We start from the raw sequence: 21,527 nt of genomic DNA, 5'->3' as shown, positions 1-21,527 counted from the left end.
CACTGTCATTTTTAATTTTGAATAAGATTGTTTTCAAAATATAGGCACAAAAATATATTCTCTACTGATTCAAAGAAGAACTGTGAAAGCTTTGATCACAAGTCAGACTGAGTAATAAACCTTATTTATAATAATGCTAAACCTGAATCATATATGCCAAATAATTTATTTGCCTATGATTGTAATTTTGAAAACTAAAATTTAATTTATTCAACTTCAACATTACTGAGTTTTAAGAAATTTCCTGTTCAAAAATGCATATTTAAAAAATGCAGTTGATACACAGGACTAGGTTTCATATCCTTACACGTGCTAGAAGGTAAAATAAACTCATTGAAATCACTGATTTTGCCTTCCGCTCTATTCATGCTTTCAAAATAACCTTGCTTTGGGTAGAAGCAAGATTGGATTCAAGAGTTTTAAAAGAAACCATTTATATAGTGATCACAACTTTAAATTTTATTTTGAAAAGTTGATAATATTGCTTTAACCCTCATTTAGGCTGCTCAAACAAAAAAACCTATAATATAAAATATGGAACTCAGTCGCAGCCACAGAAAGGGAGTAATAAGATACCAAGTAGGGGACCAAACATTTATAAGTACTGGCGTGAGATGGAATGATGGAGCTGGTCAGAACCTAAGCATGCTGTCATACTTGAAGAACGGCAGCTGCGCTGTACACAGGTTTGACTCTGCTGCCGTCGCAAGTCTTAACCTGTGTTAATGAATGGGCCTCTCAACACTTGAATGTTTACCCCAGAAACAGTATTCCTACTGCTATAGTTCAGGGAAACCATACACTGAAATTTATAGCTAAGTTCTGCTGTATATTTTAGCTGTGTTTGTTTTTAGGACTCACATTATATTGAAATAAAAAATCACATTATTTGGGAATTATCCCTTATATGTCTGTTTTCTTTACTACATATCAGCATAATCATTTCAAATCTGAGACAAAGATTGAAAATGGAGTATTTGATTTCAGTTTACAGTAATGAAGGCCATTAGCACAGATTTTATTTTACTAGCTTTCCACTATTAAAATGAAAAGGAAAAAGGGAGAAAGAGGCCTTTTCAGAAGAATAAGCTATTTCTTCAGCCTTCAGCTTATTTGGCAGGATATGCAGGGTGTGGTGTTTTTAATTCACTGAAACTAATAAGTTGTTTTTATTTCAAATTCAGCACATCCGAAGTTCATCCCCTGGGTTGTCTTCATATATCAGAAACCCCCAAATGGCTAATACAATTTAAGGAAAACAAATGCTAATGAATATTAATGGAAATATCAGCTCAAATACCTAATATTTACTTTCATCTTGGGTAAAAAATAAATAGATTTGTGGTTAGGTTTGTCAAGACATGCTCACTATGCCTTTTTGACTTTCTTCACTCTTTTTTTCTGGTCATTTTTGTATGCTTCCCGTATTTTTCTATTCTCAGCAGCTCGGTAGAATTAATTGTGAGCGAAAAATCTAGAGTTCAGTCACAGGTCAGCAGCTTGGTGTGTGTCACTTAAACTTTTTCTCCTCAGTTCTCCGTCTGGGCAGAAGGAATTCTGGGTGGAAGTGGGTCACACAAGGTGCTGTGAAGCACTCACGCCTCATGACCCACCTGGGGATGGCAGTGGGGAATCTAGGCTCTCCCACCCCCACTTTAACCAGAGCACTGTTACTTTTCTGTTTATTATATTCAGCTTAACCAATAAGTCTCTGTATTTAAAAGAGGTTTTGCTGAGAAAAAAAATCAAAACCTGAAACCCATTGTTATCTGTTTTGGGTTCACTTTTTTGCTAGTTGTTTTTGAATTGAGTATTTTATGACAATTTCATCTTTTTTACTACCTTATTAGCCATATCTCTGTGTTATGGTATTTAAGTGGTTTCTTTGTGGCTTGTAATATATGTCTTTAAATTATCACCGTCTACCTTTGGGGGTAGGAGGAGACGGGGACGACAGAGAATGAGGTGGCTGGATGGCATCACCGACTCGATGGACATGAGTTTGAGTGAACTCCTGGAGTTGGTGATGGACAGGGAGGCCTTTCGTGTTGTGGTTCATGGGGTCGCTAAGAGTCGGACACGACTGAGCGACTGAACTGAACTGAACTGAACCTTTAAGTGACACAATTCTACTTTGCATATAGTGTACCAACCTTCCTACACTATACTTTCCTTTCTTTGTTCCCAGACTTTTTAAAATGTCATACATTTAAAGTGTCAATATATTGTACTCCCACAATACATGGTTATTATTTTTGCTTTAAACAATCAATTGTCTTTTAATGATACTTTCAAAATGAAAGTATTTTGGAAAATTATGATTAAAAAAAAGTATGATGAAAAAATTTCATATTTACCAGTGTATTTTCCACTTCTGATGCTCTTCATTCCTTTGTGTAGACATATATTTCCATAAAGTATCATTTCCCATCTTGTTAAAATGCTTTTTTAAAAAACACTTCTTGTAATGCATGTCTGTCTGCTGCTGATAAAACTGTTTTGTGTTTGAAAAACTTTGTATTTTGCCTTCATTTTTGAAAGATACTTTCACTGGTAAAGTATTCCAGGCTGACAGTTTTTTCTTCAGTACTTTAAAGATGATGACCTAGTATCTTTTAGATGTGTTGTTTCCAATGAGAAATCTTTCATATATACACACATATATATGAAAATATATACTTATTCTGCATTTTGTCTCTGTTTTGATTTTCTAATAATCACTGGTCTTAAGTAATTTGATTATAATGTGCTTTGGTGTAGTTTTATCTTGCACTTGAGTTTTTTTTCCTTAGTTTCTGAATCTGTGAGTTAATAGTTTTTATCAAATTTGGAAAGATTTTAACCATTATTTTTTGCTGCCCCACCTTTGGGGATTAGCATATTAGTCCTGTTAAAGTTGTTCCACAGCTCAGTGAAAGTCTGTTTATTTTTCAGACTTTTTATATAACTGTGTTTGATTTTGGAGAGTTTCTATTGTTATGCATTCAATTCCACTAATGTTTTCTTCTGCAAAGTCTAATCTGTCATTGTTTCTATCTTGTATGTTTTTCATCTCAGATACTGTAATTTTCATCTCCAGAAACTCATTTTGAGTCTTTGTATATTCCATGTCTCTAGTTCAGTTCAGTTCAGTCAGTTCAGTCGCTCAGTCATGACCGACTCTTTGCAACCCCATGAATCACAGCACGCCAGGCCTCCCTGTCCATCACCAACTCCCGGAGTTCACTCAAACTCATGTCCACAGAGTCGGTGATGCCATCCAGCCATCTCATTCTCTGTCGTCCCCTTCTCCTCCCGCCCCCAATCCTTCCCAGCATCAGACTCTTTTCCAGTGAGTCAACTCGTTGCATGAAGTGGCCAAAGTAGCATGTTTAATTGTTCCTATAGCTTCTTGAACACATAGAATACAATTATAATGTTAATAACTATTGTAATACCCTTATCCAGTAAATGTATCATCTATATGACTTGCTGGTCAGTTTTGATTGATTGATATTTCCAGTCTTCATGGTTCAAAGTTTTTGTTTCTTTTCTTGCTTTGTAACTTCAAAGCATGTGATTTTTACCATGTTAAATATTTTAATATTCCTATATTCTTCAGCTTTCTTCATGTTGTGCCTAAATTCTTTTGAGACAATAGCTACTTTTGTGGCTGGCTTGAAAAACTTTGCTAAGCAGGACCAAAGCAATGTTTAATCTAGGACTAGTTTTCCCCCTTACTTGGAGCAAAGTCCCCTTTTGAGTATTCTCACTGACACCTGCATGAATTATGAGGCTTTTTAATTTGGCTAATGGAAACAGGCAATTATTTCAGCCCACCTGGAATAGTACCCTATTTTATTCCCTTTCATATTTTCAGTTTCATTTAGTGCTTTTATTTTGTCCTCACCTGATGCAGTAATCAGTACTCAGCTGTACGTCAAGAGTTACAGCTCTGCAGATGTCCAGCTCTTTTCCCTCTGGAAATCTGCCTTGTGAATTCTAGATGTTAGGCTAGATTATGTGTGTGTGTGTGACACTCACAATTCTGTCTCCTCAACTTAGGGAGACAGGCTCCACTTGGTTTCCCCTCCCTGTGCCAAGCCTGGAAATTTTTTCTAGGCACAAAGCTAAGGCAATCATATAATTATAGTGCCAGTCTTATTTATTTCCCATCTTTCAAGGATCACTGTTTTTTGTTCCTGATGACCAGAGTTTTGTGAACCATTGTTTCATATGAAGAAATGTTTGTTTGTTTCAGGATAAATTCACTTATAGTCATCCCAAGGAATAGGGAGTGAGGGGGTGGGATTGGTTCCAAGTCCCATCCCCACTTCCTGTGGATACCAAAGTTTGTGGATTCTTAGGTCTCTTATGGTACATCCTTCCATATATTTTAAAGCATCTGTAGATTATTTGTAATACTTAGTGAAATGTAAATGTTATTTAAATAGTCACCTGTGGGCAGCAAAATCAAGTTTTGAGTTTTGAATTTTCTGGAACTTTTTTCTTGAATGTTTTCTTTTTTTTTTCTTGAATATTTTCAATCTGCAATTGATTAAATCTTCGGATGTGAAGCTCAGAAACACTGTACCAACTGTATTGTTATATCACGTTGTTCAGAGTTCTTTGAAATATTATTCTTGAGAGGAAAAGATGACCTGAATAAGACAAAGGCATTGGTAATATAATACAATATATACATTTAAAAAATGTTTCATAGGCTCTCTGGAACTTGTTACCTAATTAAGCAGTAAGAGACATTATCCAGCCCTCACAATCATATGATTATTGAATGGCAGTTGCATCTTCTGAATTTAGGAGCCCGGAAGAAAGAAGTGGGTTGGATGTAGAGTGAGGGAAAAGAGTTTCTGTGGGTCATCGGGATGGAGATGAGCAGGAGGCTGGTAGAAATATGGATCTGAAGCTCAGGAAAGAGAGAGAATGGCTAAAACTATAGATGCTGGAGAAATCCTCAACAAGGCCAGCACCCAACAGAAGAGAACTATTTTAAGTTTTGTGAATAGAAATTAAATGTGAACAACTTGGTAACAGATAAAATCATTCCAGTCTAAAAGGATTTATTTATATTAACAATGGATTCTATTCACTACAGTGTGTTGTGTGTGTGCGTGCCTGCACCCATGTACATGTTTTCTTTTTCCCTATTAGACAGGAAGGAAACGAAAACTTCAACCCTAAAGAATATTTTGTAACATCCTATCATATAGACTAGCATCTCCAACTCTTCTTTAGAATTTGTAACAATAAGTAAAAAGAGTAGGCTAAATGATCTGCTTTTCTCCCAGTTTCTAAAATCACCTGTTTGCAGGCCAATATAACATAGATCAAAAATTTTTATAAGAATACTGAAAAAAAATGACAGTTTGTTAGGTACTTTGATATATCATGTGGCTTTTGAATTCACTGGAATTAAATGAATAAACGATACTATTATTAATATAAGTCTCATGGTATTTCAAGACTTGGCTCAAGTTGAAACTTTCAGTATTATAAATTTTTGCTTTCAGTATTATAGATTTCTCCAGTCAGTGGTTCGGAACTTGTGTCAAAAGGATGAGAAAATATAGGGTAAAACCTATTCATCTAAAATAGCAGTTCAACAATTTATGTAGAAATTAGATACATTTAATTTAGATTGTATGAGAACTTAGATCAGTGTATTTCTATTGTTAGGAGAAAAATTCAGGACATAGTATTATATCATACAGCTGTCAGGCCACACTAGTCACACTTGATCATATCATTATCAAGTCTACCCCAGTCAATTGGAAAAATCAGCATTTTAAAGATAAGTTTTATATTTTTAGGGATACAAAGAAACTAAATATAGTCCAGTGCCACCTAATTTTTTTTTGGTCAGCTTATGAAAATGTTTCTACGTTTCTCATATTTTGGGGGAGGAAATCAATAACAACTATAAATCTGCTTTTATTTTAAATCATTTTTCAAGCTTCCTTGAGGTATAACTGACAAATAAAATTGTATATATTTAAAGTTTACAATGCAATGATTTGACATATGTATGCACTGTGGAATGATTACCACAATCAAGTTGATTAACACATGTGTCATATGGTTACCTTTGTGTGGGTGTGGGTGTGTGGTGAGAAGGCTTAACATGTATTCTCTTAATGCTACCTAATATTGCACTATATTTAGCAGGAAGTCCAGCTGACCTTCATTAGGCCACAGTCCCTCTGAAATCACAATAGTCTCGGTGCTAATTGGGCAAGTCAGTTATTTGAATGGGGACAGTAGTCTGTATAGTGTTCCTTCAGATCCAGGATATCTCTGGAGCTAATTTTTAAAGGTTAATCTTGAAGCTTTAACTTTTCTTAGGGAATGCCTTCTTGTAAGCAAGTTTATATCTACCATGCAGATTTAATAATTTGGCTGAAAAGAAACCAGATCTACTCAGAGAGAGAAGCTCAGCCTGATTTACAAATGGAACTGAAGTGTCAGGCTTCATGACAGAATTCTGGAGAACAAGCAATTTGGAGCGTGATGTTTGATTTAGTTTACTTCACTTGTGTCTTTTTAGTTCTTTAGAACCAGCAGTACATGGTACCCAGAACAATTAGATATTTAGCAACACAGTTCATAATGAAGCTTAATTCTGTTTCCTAATTTCATTTATTATTTGGTTAAGAAAATCAGGTGTTTGTCTCTCCTACTGTTGCAGTAAAGTAGTATCTCATGAAATACTACATTGTGTGTGTGTGTGTGCACGTTCATGCGTGCATGTTTTAGGAGAAAGGAAGAAAACTGAAGCTTCTTACTGAAAATTTAACAATTTAATTCACTTTGGATACAAATCATTCTAAAACACACACATAGTTTCTTGTTCTTTGTAACATCGTGATAAGAAAGAAAAAATTCCTGAATTTTTTCAGGAAAGATAAATTCCTGTATCTCCCGCCGTATAAAAACTGATCCATTTTTGCATATCCTCAAACTTTGTGCCATTTGCATGTAGAGTTGTACAATAGGAATTATTTAAAACACATTCAATGTAAACTAATAATCTCAGGCTTGTTCAAGATGTTTAATATGAACACTATTTTTCAATAGGGCCTCTGACTTTCATTTCAATAAAATTATTACACAGGAAACACTGAATTTTAATTCCAACAAGGCATTTGATAAGTCTCTTAAGATATCATTTTGAGCAAAATGGAAAAATGTTAGTAAGACCAAGGTTAATTTGCTGCTGCTGCTGCTAAGTCACTTCAGTCGTGTCCGACTCTGTGCTACCCCATAAATGGCAGCCGACCAGGCTCCTCTGTCCATGCGATTTTCTAGGCAAGAGTACTGGAGTGGCTTGCTATTGCCTTCTCCGAAGGTTAATTTAGGTGTATTTTAACTGAAGAAATGACCACAAGAGTTTCTAAAAAATTAAAATATCACTGTGTGCTTTTCCCTTATTAAAAAAGCAGTATGTGTTATCTGTAGACACTTTGGAAAATATAGCCAACTACAAGAAAGAAAATGAAAACCACAAACAATAGCAAATCCAAACCCACATTTAGCCACTCTCCACATTTTGGTATATATGTTAATGTAAAATGAAATGATGCCTTTCATTTCTTCTGGGAATAGTTTTTTTTCTTCTACTTATTACATCACGAGCATGTTTCCATGTCCTTGTTTTCTTCCAACATCATTTTAAAGAAATGCATGGCATTTTATCAGGTGGAGATACTTTAATACATTTACCAAATCCTCTGTTGGTGATTCCAGTGTTTTTGTTGTTAAGGTCAGGATATCATATTGAACTTTTTAAAGACCTTTTTAACATCTATTAAGTCAATTAAATGATTTTCTCCATTAACTTTTTGTCATGGTGAAGTATTTTAAATTTCAAATAATTTTTGCATTTCTGGAAACTCCCTTATTTTGTAATGTTTATTTTTCTTTCATTTTAGTTATGAAAATTTTCAAGTGGACTTCAAAATGTAGGGAATAAGGTAATGAATCCTCGTATAATCTGTACCCAAATCCCATAATTATCAGCATTCTTGATTCAGCTCTTCTCTCCTTCCGTTTTTGGTGGAACATTTTAAAGCAAACTCTAGAACCATTTTCTGTTTTAGCCATTAATACTATAGTGTGGCTTTCTAACAGATAAGGACTTAAAAAATGCAAGCACAATGCCATTAGGATATCTAACAAAAAGTACCAGTTAATACTATTTTCTTAGAGACATCTAATAATTTATCCAAGTTGTTTCTCTAATTGCCACCAATATTGGGCTTTTTTAAATTGTTGGTTTAAGAAGTCTCTTAATCAGCAAGAGTCTCTTAATCAACAAGAGCACGTTTCATGCTTTGTTGAAGAAATGGGGTCATTTCTTGAATCTCCTGCATTCAAGATTCAGCTGACTGCATCCTGTGGTTGTAAACAGTCTCCTTTCCCCTGCATTTCCTACAACTGGTAGTTAGACCTAGAGGTCTGATTAGATGAAAGTTCAAGTTTTAAGCAAGAATATGTCATGAGTGAGCTGTAACCTTGATTTTATACCACATTAGGAGGCACATGCAATTTGGTTCTCCTATTTTTAATGATTGATCAGTGGTTTCTGGCATTGCAGTCTGATTCCTCCGTTTAAGGGGTCCTCATCATTTGTGGATCCTTTCTGTCCAGTGCTAGATTTGATTGGCCACTATTTTATTTAGTTTTTTTTTTATCTGCTGTTCATAAGTGAGCTAGTTCTCTTGATTTCTTTCTGTACATTATCTTTGACAGGTACAGGCAACAGGATTAAAGAGTAGAGAATCCAAAGAGAATAGTGCTTTGATGTCAGGCAACCTGGTTTCTATCTCAGAAGGCTCTAATCACCTGTCTGAGATAGGCACAGAACTCGAATGCCTGAGGGAGAAACTGGCACGAATATGATCAGAACCAAATCAGATGCCTGTCCTGAGAAAAGGGAACATAATTTAGAGTGTTCTCCAATGTTCAGGCAACTTCAGTCTCTTGCTAGTCACTGGGGTCTTGATTTCCAGATCTATTTAGTGTTAAGAGACTCTGAGGTAGGGGGAACCATGCAAAAGAGCCCCCTCCAGTCTGACTAGGATAGCCTTCCTCATATCCAGAATATAAAACGGCATTTCATTCTTTTTTAAAAAAATGATTTATTTTAATTGGAAGATAATTACTTTATAATATTGTGATGGTTTTTGCCATACATCAACGTGAATCAGCCATAGACATACATGTGTCCCTGCTTCCTGAACCCCCCTCCCACCTCAGGATAGGACACCCTATCCCTCTAGGTTGTCCCAGAGCACCAGCTTTGGGTGCCCTGCTTCATGCATCAAACTTGCGCTGGTCATCTATTTCATTCTTTCTAGATAACAAACAAGCCTTTTGAATGGGTGTTGTTTCAGGGCTTCAATTATTCACTATTTTTTTCCTCACTGTTTACTGCCTGGAGGTTTTATTTCCTTTGCTGGTTATAATTTAAGAAATATTTCTCATTGCCCAGAAGGCTGACTTCTTGAGAGGAAAGATATTATGTTTTGCATACACATGTGCGCACGCATATGATCGTGTACTTGGGGTGGTTTTAGCAGTTGACATCCTGAGGTTTAAAGGAAGGGAGTTGAAAGATGACTCTCAGAGGTAAGGTCTTTGGGGCTACAGGACACATCCAGTCAGTAGGGAGAGCTTTGCTGTACATTCCTACATTCCCCTTCCTTCATTGTGATCTTGATCTGGGGCCTCTGGTTGCTTCTTTTTTAAACATTCTCTATTTATTTATTTATTGTTTTGGCCAAGCCGTGTAGCATGTGGGATCTTAGTTCCCCAATCAGGGATTGAACCTGTGCCCTTGCAGTGGAAGAGAGAAGTCCCTACCACTGGACCATCAGGAAAGTACCCCTCCAGCTTCTTTATCAGGTTTCCCTGGTGACTCAGATGGTAAAGAATCTGCCTGCAATGTAGAAGATCTGGGTTTGATCCCTGGGTTGGGAAGATCCCCTGGAGGAGGGTATGGCAACCCACTCCAGTATTCTTGTCTGGAGAATTCCCATAGACAGAGGAGCTTGGCAGGCTACAGTCCATGGGGTTGCAGAGTTGGACACAACTGAGCGACTCAGCACAGCACAACTTCTTTATCATTCCTTATTGCTAAAATACTGAAACTTTAGGTAATGTGCTTTAACAATGTTCTGGACCAACCTCAGGCAGTAATTTCATTCTGATATCCAGGCAGGTTCATTACTGAGGTTAATTTAAGACATAGTTTCCAATCATGCCTCCTTTGTTCAGTCATTATTTGATCAACATTCACTGAACCTTCTTGTACCAAGCACTGGTTTATGCTGAGCATATACCAAGTTGAATAGATGTGTTTCCTGCTTTCCAGCAAAGAGACAGATTTAAGCAAATAATTACAACATATTACAAGATATGAATGTGGAAGTATGGAGAAGGAGAAACTAATTCTCTCTGGGGAAGGTGATATTTCTTTTGGGTTCTAATGATTTTTCTGCACCTCCCAAACCTCAAATCTCTACTTTCAGTGGGGCAACTTAATCTGTTCCTCTTGTTTGGAGCAAGAAGGAAATCTAGATAAAGTGCCTCTAGAAAGATTAACCATCTAGGAAAGCAGTATCCTTTCTCAGTATTCCTGTACTCTGTCCTCATGCAAAAAAACTTTTCCTCTTCTACCTCACGTGTAGAGCAGTGGCCCAAAAGACTGTTATAATGAGCAACAGTTCACATTCAGAGTGCTGCTATTGTCCATTTTTTTGTACATCAGTATGTTCACTGTGATTCCCTGCTGGCTCAGATGGTAAAGTGTCTGACCGCAATGCGGGAGATCCGAGTTCGATTCCCAGGTCGGGAAGATCCCTTGGAGAAGGAAATGGCAACCCACTCCAGTACTCTTGCTTATAAAATTCCATGGATGGAGGAGCCTGGTGTGCTACAGTCCATGGGGTTGCAAAGAGTCGGACACGACTGAGCGACTTCACTTTCACGTGTTCACTGGATTTTTTTTCTCTCTCGTCTTTTTCCTGTAGCCTGACAGTTACTAAAGCTGTGTGACTAGTAACTTGACTGAAGTTAGAGAAGGGTTAGAGCACCCTTCAGAATAAGAGCCTGTTGGAAATACATTCGGAGGAGGCCTGTGATGGCACTGTGAATAACCGTATTATCTTGATCTTGCCCATCTTATTATTTTGCTAGTTCCCCATCTGCAGAAGCAAGGATGACACTAAACTCAAGTCCCTGTCTCCCAATGTAATGGAAAGTTGCCATCTCCATCTCTGTGGGATGAACATAATAAGCAATGGGGAAAAAAAGTGTATTTCTAAAAAGTTTTCCATTGTGTGTTTATCCACAATAAGAATTGCGGTATCCATGGTGGTGGGAGCTCCCTTTCACCTCACCTTTCACTGAAGCCTCCAGATGGAAACTCTGTCATGTGTCATGTACAAGTGTTACTTGGGGGTAGGTCACAGAAATAAAATGGCAAACAAAAGAAGAACACATTATTGGTATGCTCACTGTTCTATTTTGAAAATACCTCAATTGTACAGAACATTTAGGATGCTTGTAAATGTCACATTTCCAAGGAAGCCCAGTGTTCTAAAAATTTTTTCAAAATAATGTTGCCACACGTCTGTCTGCCCAAATTGCCCTTCTCATCATGATATTTGACAGAACCAGGAAGTTCACACTTCAGTCTAAAGGTTGACCTACATGACCCCTCCACCAAAAGACAGGAAGTGGCTCACTGTGTTTTTATAGCACATGATCTGAGAAGAGGAAAGCATTCTCTGTAATGGGCACATGCTGAGACTGCAGTTTTTGGAAAAAGTCATTGTTTTGACTTCCTGACACTCACATATAAACAGTGCTTTTAGTCTCTGCTCTCAGCACTCTAGGAGGGGATATGTATCCTGTTTCTGTGTTTGAGGAGGAAGATGAGAAGCTGGGTAAATTGCTGCTTGGTAGACTGACATACAGTTACGTGACCCCCAAGGGAAATTGAGGTTTCACACTATCTAGGGATAGAAAGATGTCAAATTCTGGAGGAAGTTTAATTCTTTAAAATTCTGAATAATAAAATGTCTTCAAATATTAAATATTTTCATTTTAGCTTACCTTTCAAAGATTTTTATTATCAACTTTTAATTTATATGCTGGCGTCTGTCATGGTCTAGTAAGGAAAAAGAAACCACAGTAGGTATTTCAAACAGAGGGTATTCAATACAAGGGATTAATAGCCTGAAAGAAAGGAAAAGGATGGTAAGCTAACCCAGAGATCAGTAAACCAGAAGTAGCTACCATGGCTAGGACAAAAAAGACAAAGGTGGGAACAGCAGAAGTGGCGAGCAGAGGGGAGAGGCTGCTGCCTCCATGGGAGTGTGTGGGAGAGGACACAGCTTAGATGTGCTGAGATGAGAGGGCGGCATGCCTCGCAGCTGGTGCTGGGGCAGCTGGGACTTCTGAGAGTTGCGTGGCTGTGTCCAGGCCCCAAGGGGGGGTTCCGCATGGTGCCAAAAGACTAGTACCGGAGTCTTTGCTGCCTGTTTGTGCTGGAAAGATGCTGAAACTGTTGGAAGCAGGAGAAATCTCTTCTCCTCCCTTTCAGTCTCCCCCCACAGTGCCTGTCTCTGGCGGAATCTAACTGGAACACTGGCAAGAGAATCTTAGAAGTATGGCCCTCACATCCCCAGCGCCAGAGTCATGAGGCACTGTGTAGAAAGTTGAGAGACAATACATGAATAAATGATCACAGATATACCTGCCTTGGCTACCAGTTCTCCACACCCTCTCTTCTACTCATTTTAAAACTTCTACTGGACAATAAGAACAGTACCAGACTTCTGTCTAGCGAGTTATAACTTCTTTTATAAAAATAAAATTTCATCTCCTGACCCTGAAAATGGAGTCACAAATCTCTGATGCTCTTCATACCTATCTTCGGTGATTTTAATTACCTTTTTGCTTTTTTTTCATTAAAGACTATTATAAATTTAATTGTCACTAACACTATTTGCATAAAATAATAGGGAATTAGGATGAAGAAAACGAATGGAAACAAGTGAGGAAGAAACATTTCATATCTACTACTTTATTTCTGGAACTGTTCACAAATCCTCAAATGATATTTATAAATTCTCTTTCCTACCACCCATTCTATAGTTCCTTTGCCTTTAACCAGCCGGTCTGTGTTTTTTACCTGGTGAGGTGACCCAAACCTTTATTCTTGGGTCTAAATTATTTTTCAGTCCTGTCTGTTTTGCACATGATAAATGACCAAGAGATGCCTTGGAGAGTCCTCTCAGTCTCCTGCCAGCACTGTGTAGCAACCAGTACAGATCAACAGAATCAATCACCCCAACCAAATATAGTAACCCCTTCCTTTGGTTCAGTGATATGAGGAACCCGGGTTGCCAGATGGCAGTCTCAGTTTCCAATTCAATAGAAACACTGTCAGTCTTCCTGTAGGAACTGAACTCTTTAACAAGAGCACATTACATAAAGTTGTGAGAGTAGGAAGCAAAAATTCAGTAAGTGGATTATTAAGGGTAACAGAGGAATTACTGTTATTTTCTTCTCTTTATTCCAGATCCACGGATTCTGACTCTGGAAGAAAAAAGCACCATTTATTGGTTACCGGTTTGCCATTTTAACCATTGTTTAGGGTTTTATTTATTTGGCTGTGTCAGGTCTCAGTTGTGGCATACAGGTTCCGGGGCATGTGGTCTCACAGGCTTAGCTGCTCTGTGGCATATAGAATCTTACTTCCCCAACCAGTGGTCGAACCCACGTCCCCTGCATTGCCAAGTGAATTTTCAACCACTGGACTACCAGGGAAGTCCCTACTGGTCACTGGTTTAAGCCATACACTGCATCCTGTAGGACTGTGCATACCTCACAAGGTGATCTCTCAATTAGACCCATAAATGAATCTTTTGGAGGCCAGGCCACCTTCTTCTCAGGCCACCTGCTTCAAGGGATGAGTGGCAATACCAATAAGTTCCATGGGCACGAACCCATTCATTGCTGCAATTTTTTTGGCTGCGAAGTGAGTTGTTTAAATCTGAAGCAATTTATGTGGATGCCAAGAAAGAGAATAAAGCAGCGCATAAGCCCGTGGATCCTGTGTTCACAGAAGTCTTGCAAGCAGAGAAAACAAATCAGTGTCCAGAATAAGTGCCTATCCCAGTGAAGACTTATAGCCCCTCCCTATGGAAGGGGTGCAGCATAGCTGGTGGCTGAATCGCCCTTCCCCACCGCACAGCACTACAACGGGAACCAGGATCGCTTCTGCTGTTGTCAGTTTGAGCACTTAGAGTGCTCACCAGATTGCTGGTAACCTGGTCATGATTGGGGATGGGAACTCCCTGTTGTTGGGCCCGTATGCAACATCCATTCCTGATGCCATTCATGTCTTGTGTACACAGACCTATTGACTAAGTACCCTGGGTATTTGGAGAAAGAAACTGACAGGCATCCATTGGATAGGTTTTCTTTTCTACCTGATTATTGAGTGTGTGTGTGTGTTAGTTGCTCAGTCATGTCTGACTCTTTGCGACCCCATGGATTGGGGCCTGCCAGGCTCCTCCATCCATGGGATTTTCCAGGCAAGAATACTGGAGTGGGTTGCCATTCCCTTCTCCAGAGGACTTTCCTGACCCAGGAATCGAACATGGGTCTCTCGGACTGCAGGCAGACTCTTCATGTCTGAGCCACTAGGGAAGACTTTACTTATTGAGAGCTTCAACTAAAGCATGTGCTTCTGTGAGCAGTCTCACAACACTTAAAACATTCGTGTGAATATCCTCATGCTCTGTGCCAGGATAAGAGGTCTGTCAACGTACTGCTTTGCTGTCTTTCCATCTTTTCTTTCCAAACCTGCCATGATCCAGCCTAACCATTAGTTGTTATCCCTGAAGCAGTGTAGGTCTGTCTGTATCTTGGGCCATCTCTCAGTCCAGTCAAAGCAGGCACTGTGATACATTACTTCAAGATTTTCTCACTGAGAGGATTTCCCTTCTTCAGTGTTTTTGTTTGTTTTGTTTTTTTAAGCACACTCCTGAGCTATAGTGTTCTATTTCTCCTTTGCCAGTATATTGAGAAAAAACATCTGTAAACCAGATCCTTCCTTAGTCATTTGTTCACAGGCAGAGCTCCATGAAAACCTAGTGTTAGTTGAAGGAAAGATGGCAGTGCAGCAGAAGAATGTGCCATCAAAGCCTGAGTCATCAGCACTTCTGACATTATTGTTGCTTTGGGTTGTGTTTCAGCCTAATTTTACACATACCATTTCCACTGGGTGATGAAGTGTTGCTGTACATGCTTAATTTTGTAACCTAATGGATCAGATAACACCCAGTCAGTTATAGGCAGTTCACAGGGCAAGGGGTTCATTCTCTGTAAGATCCAGTAGCGAGGCAGGAGCACTTTCGCCAAAGAACAGTTATCTGGAAAGAGAATCCCTCTGTACTTCAAACTCTCAGGGTGTGTGCCTTGGTTATCCTTTGCGGGTTTGCATGAGTTCCGTACAGGATCCCAGTTTACCAAGGAAGCATCCGATGCTACTGGATCTGCTGGCTCATAAGGCCTGTGAAGCAGTATAGCTTGTGTGGGGTGAGTCTATGGCCTACCTCCTGGACTAGTCGCAGAGCCTTCTTTTACCTGGTCACCATCCAGTTCTGGCTACATTAACTGGTTTGTTCAGAGCAGCACAGTCAGAGGTGTCATACATTGCTTCCAAAATGCAGAGGACCATCATACGGTCAAAATTATTCTTGGTTACAACTTTTCTTTCATTCCAAGAGAATATGATCCAGAATACTGGGTTCCTAGAAGCCTCATCTAGGTGGCTGAGTCCTAGCTTTCAAGAGTTGTTATTTAATACTTATCCCTTTCGGTAAGTGTGTGTCTTAGGCATCTAACGCAGCACATGCTACTAACGATCATCTGTTTCAAACATCATGATGTTCCCTATGCAGTGAACCAGTTTGATCTCTTTTGGGGTCAAGGTCCCTGCAGACAGGATTATACCCAGAGACTTGACATAGCCCTAAGACAAGATGATGAGGGTGTTCTCCGGTAGCCCTTTCATTTTTAAATCGATGCCAAGTAAAAAGCATTTGTTAGATTAGCAGCTGCCCAACTATAGGACCATCATACAGAAGTTTGAATTTGAGCTTAAGAGGTAATGGGAGAATAATTGGAATAAAGTTCTTCACAATTGGTACAATGTGGGAATATGTGGTATGCGATGTAGTAGTTGGGGACAAACATGGAAGAAATTTTTAAAAGTTTATCAAGATTGATTACTGGGTCTTGTTTGAAAAGGACAACATTATATAACTTTTGTTCCATTCTTTGCTCATTATAAAACACTGTTACATCTTTTGAGGATAACATAAAAGATGTATGAAATCATAATGGAATACAGACTAAATACATAATGAAAGTGTTCTTAATAGACTTGTACATAAAACAGTCGGGCTAAAGTATATTCCCATTGTGTGGATGAGGAAAGTGAGACTTTCTATTTTTAGGTGCTTATCTGAGTACTCACAACTGATCAGTAATAGAGATTCAAATCAAAACCAGAGCTTGATATGTTGATATAAGTGATAGTGTTAGGCTATGTGCATATGTTTGCATAATTAAAATGTCAATTTATATATTTTTGTTTTATTTTCTCTTTTCTTTTCCTACTCCCTAAACTCTATCCTAGGGGAACAGAAGCAAAGAGAAGGAGGAACTCTTTAAGACTGAAAGAATTGGTGGCCTTTGATTTGTTCTTCAAGTAGCAGCTCTCTCAAAGTATCCTGAGGAAGACCTTGGAGAGGAATGACTGTGTGGCCCCCCCAGAGAGACTGGATCTTAGAGGCTGGGCTTTTCAGCCCTGGCAAAGTGTTCAGCCCAAGCTGGGCAGGAGTCAGCAGAGCTGTCTGAACTTAAGAGAGTGTCAGCGCTTGGACAGTGAGCACAGGGGTGGTGACTGGTGTGGACTGAAGACAAAGGGCCTTCATCCAAGAGATGTCACCTAGGTAAGTTCCCAGGGGCCTTCTCACAATACCAGAAGGCCCAGTGAGCTGATGACTTATCTTCAAGTCTGTTTTGATTTTGGAGCAAAATGAAATACTGTGACATTTTGCATAAACCCTTGTGTGTGGACTCAAAGTCCTGCCTCCTCTGCATATATTTGTTTTGGGGGCACAGAAGGCGAAAGTAGGGCAGCAGTAAGGCTGGAACTGTGATTCTGGGTATCAGAGAGCTTGAAAATTTTCTTCATATAACCAAGGGCTTAAAGGGAGCAGAGTGGCCTTGCGTGCACCTTAATATCACTCTCCAGCCAACGTGTTTTCAGTTTATTATTGGTATGTGCCAGTGGCTGATTCACTTAGCTGTTTAGAAGAGAGTGCTAATGAGGCCAAGGTCAGGGTTCTCATTTCCATACAGGCAAATACTCTTAGTGAGAGAGCGCTTCAGCTTCAGTCACCACAGATTAAATCCCTCATCGGCACATCTGCCTTACAGATACATGAGCTGGATGATGAGAGGTCAGGTGAAAGGGTGTGAACGAGTCGGCATAAAGCCTCACCACCTCCCATGGCAAGAACTCAAAACAGGTGTCCTGTCGAGACCCCTGAAATCTGTATGAGTGCTCACAAAGGAGCCATCTGAACTAATTCACCAAAAGAGGAATATATCGAACCAACTGCCTCTGGTTTCTGAATAGAGTCTGAGGTGGCAAAAGGCTCTATCATTCATTGGTTTAGTGCCATATCTGATCGGCACTAAATATTTCACTCGTGCACACGGCGTGGTATAATTTATAAAAATAACACAGATTTTAAGAAACATGTTAAAAATTCTGCAAAATGAAGCTGAGGATCTTAAGATTACATTTAAAATAAAAATTCTGTAAAGGAATCCATATTTAGAAGATACACAGTATTCATATGATTTTTTTCCCGTTATTGTGGTATAACTTATGTACGATACAGTAGTCTTTAGGGCTTAGTGCAGTGAATTTGGGCAGTTGTATAAACCCATGTAATCACCACTCAAAACAAGACATAGAACATTTTGTCATTCCAGAAAGTTCCCTTCGGCTCTTTCCTGGTCAGTTCCTCCTCTCCTTTTCCAGGTGACCACTGTTCTGTCACCGTAGGTTATTTTTGCCTTTTCTTGAACTTCGTTTGGAGAAGGAAATGGCAACCAACTCATGGACAGAGGAGTCTGACAGGCTACAGTCCATGGGTTGCAAAGAGTCAGGCATGACTGAGCAACTATCACTCAGCTATCACTCGCTGAATTTCATTTCGATGTAATCAATCAGTGTGATAATAATCAATAATAATCAAATGCTTTTTTGGTGTCTAGCATTTTTCACTCACATAATGTTTTTGAAGTTCATGTGCATTATTACATTGCATCAGAAGGCTATTTCTTTTTATTTTTGGTGTAAAGTTATTACAATTTGTCCATCACCCTGTTGATGAATATTTGGGATATTTCTTGTTTTCAACTATTAGGACTAAGGCTGCTATAAACATCTTCCTAAAGTTATTAAAATTCATTTTTAAATTCCCATTTTTCCATGCTAAACCTCTGAGAACAGAAGTTCTTATGGTAACTCCACAATCTCGTTCATGATTCTTTCACTTTGCTTTGATTTTCTTTAATTGTTATTGAGATCCAGGAGCTTAAAAAAGCTAAGTTTCCCCAAGTGGTGGGTAAGTTATAGGTATAGTACTGAGAAGAACAAACAAAACAGCAGGTTCCCTGCACCCAGGTGGGCATCAACTTCAACTTCCTGAGTGGCGCCTGGTTAAATCAAACATGCTTGTTTTTCCATCCTGCTTTCCAAAGCTTTTCCTGTTTGCCAATATGAGTTCATTCAGTTTGTTTGTTTGTTCAACCAAAATTTGTCAGACTCTTATTATATATTTGTTGGGCTTGAGCTGACTTTGCATTCAAGACAGCAAGGGTTACATTTGAATCAGAACTCAGACAATAATGTTTGGTCTGCCCAGCACAATGCCAAGGACATAATGGAATTGAAATGTGTGTTTTTGAGTGAATGAAGGAACTCCTAGTTTAGCGCAGAGATTGCCCCGAATACAAATAAACTGGTATAGTGAAAATATGGAGAGAGTACTGTAGAAATATCTAGAGCTTAAATATATGTTCTTGCTTTTACCCGAGCCCATTTGGTCTCATTGCTTTAAAGACACTTGCTCTGTTGGACTGTAATTTGTCTATGTATGGCATTCTCGCCCATTTTGGGGCAGAACAGAGAGTGTTTCCTGTTAGTCTTGGTGTCTCTAGCCCTCAGCCCATGGCCTGACACTCAGAACGGAGTCACTAACTTTGTATAGGTTCCCCCACATGCCCCTGCCAAAAAAAATAATAATAATCAGGAAAAGGGACATTTGAGATGGGCCTTGGAGAGGAGATCCTGGTGGTAGAGGGTGGTGAGGGATGGTTTCAAACAGCGAGAAATTGTGGTCCTTTGGGTACTAGTCATTTTCTCTCTTGGAAGATGGTCCCATTTAATTTTCCTGACTCACTGTCATGATTTTGGATCTCTTTTAGCAATTCAGTTTTTAATTAACTTTTTAAAAGCCCTTACTACATACACATCTACATGGCAAAATGGCCCTGAGCCAAGATTTTTTTTTTATATAAGGTTATGTTCTTGTCATTTCTTTGAACAATTATTCTGTTGAATGCCTTGAATACAAAAGAAGAATAAAACAAAAACAAAATAGTTGCCTAACATTTCAACAGAGGTTTTTATCCTGAATAGAATGAATGAAGAGAATTGTTATTATTATGACTTTTAGCCATTCCAGGTGGAAGAATGATCTATTTTTCAAATAATTTTAAAAAATTAAATGGTTTCTTCATAATTGGTGATCAAATTCAGCTAACATAATTTATCATTGAGCTGTATTCATTGCATTGGTTTAAAGAGAATATTAACAAAGAATCTCTTTATTTCATTTATTATCCCAGTGGAAACCCACATAAGGATTCAGGAAGAGTATTTTATCCTTATTTTTTTTTTCCTTTAGACTTACAGGCTTTGAGTAAATTGCACAGGAAACTTTTCTCATTGAATGTTGGAGGTCATCTTTTAGTAAGCATGGCACAAAATGATTCTGGGCATTATGAATTCTAAGATATAAATTACAGGAGCTTTGAAGATAGGAATGACTTTTGTAGGCAATACATTGCACAAGGAGCAGAGAGGAAATGTCATCACTTATGTTTTATTTTGGAGAAGATCATCCTCTCAATTCTTTCTGTTCCTACTTTGCTTTCATAGATTTTGACATAAAATAAATCTCATATTCTTTGTAGATATAACATAGAAGTCTAATATTTCAAAATTTAGAATAAAACTTTCATTCTGTGCTTTTAATAAGATCTTAAAGCATTTAGGAAGCATTAATTAAGCTTTACAAAGCAACTCAATTGATTTGATCAATTCAAAAACAGTTATAAAGTTTGTACTCAGCTTTCAATTACTGTATGTCCCAGTGGAGAAAAAGCACAGATAATACAAACCACAGATAATACCCCCAAAACATTTCTATTGAATGAACAGTGGTACAGATATTTTTAAAAATGTGGCTAATCCATAATCCTTTATATTTGATCTTAGAATGAGTTACATGATTTTTTAATGAAATCATATGAAAATATGCTATCATAGTTATGCTTTAATTAAATGAAATCTATGGTGAATTCATCTCCTTGTATATATTCTGATTACTGAAAGGAAGAAATATCTGTATGTCAGGCTATTTGTCAGAAGTGGTCCAGAGATGTGTGTTTTTTTGTGCAAAGTGAAATCACCTATAGAAGGTTGCATTTCATATTACTTTAGAGATCAGAGAGCTCTCCTCCTAGATAAACCGCATCAGCATGAGACCAGCTCATTTGGTAGGTAAAAATGAGGTCTACTATAGTGACAGATAATTTGCTGGCAATGGTTAATAATGTTACTATTTACAATTGAGAGGAAAGAGAGGGGCAATGAAATTTTTTTTACAATGAAAGAATGTTTGAGTAAGTTATGTCCCATCTACCTCATGTCATGCAATGACCACTAAAAATTGTAACTAGGTGACAACAATCTCAACCGAGAGAGACAGGACTTCTTCTAGGCTGTGTCTTTCTCTAGTTCTTGTTTCTGGGTTGGAATCCCCTTCTGCCTGAGATCGAATGTGACCTATTTTCTGTATATTCTTCATTATAGCTCCTCTGAGAGATCCTGTGCTCTTTGACAGTTGGGACCATGGCAATATTATTTATCATTTTATTTCCATATCCTAGCCAAGTATTTGGCCCATGATTGAGTGTGTGTTAATTGCTCAGTTGTGTCCAATTCATTGTGACTCCATGGACTGTAACCTGACAGGCTTCTCTATCCATGGCATTTCCCAGGCAAGAATACTGGAGGGGGTTGCTATTTTCCTTCTCCAGGGGATCTTCCTGACCCAGGGATCGAATCTGGGTCCCTGCAT

At 38.3% G+C, this 21,527-nt stretch overlaps 1 long non-coding RNA gene across 1 annotated transcript in view; it reads left to right on the top strand.

Moving 5' to 3' along the window:
• The window catches only part of LOC148778815 (uncharacterized), a 668,381-nt gene that overhangs the window by 79,985 nt on the left and 566,869 nt on the right, over positions 1 to 21,527 (top strand). The window contains exon 4 of the long non-coding RNA XR_016038095.1: positions 16,718 to 17,033. This is a non-coding gene — a long non-coding RNA (uncharacterized LOC148778815). The remainder of the gene's footprint in view (positions 1 to 16,717; positions 17,034 to 21,527) is intronic.

This window comes from Moschus berezovskii, chromosome 1 (genome assembly GCF_049115385.1).
Source record: "Moschus berezovskii isolate FMDL1 chromosome 1, NW_MosBer_1.0, whole genome shotgun sequence".
Lineage (NCBI taxonomy): Eukaryota > Metazoa > Chordata > Mammalia > Artiodactyla > Moschidae > Moschus > Moschus berezovskii.
Note: the sequence above shows the minus strand (reverse complement) of the source record. Positions and strands in the feature narration are given on the sequence as shown.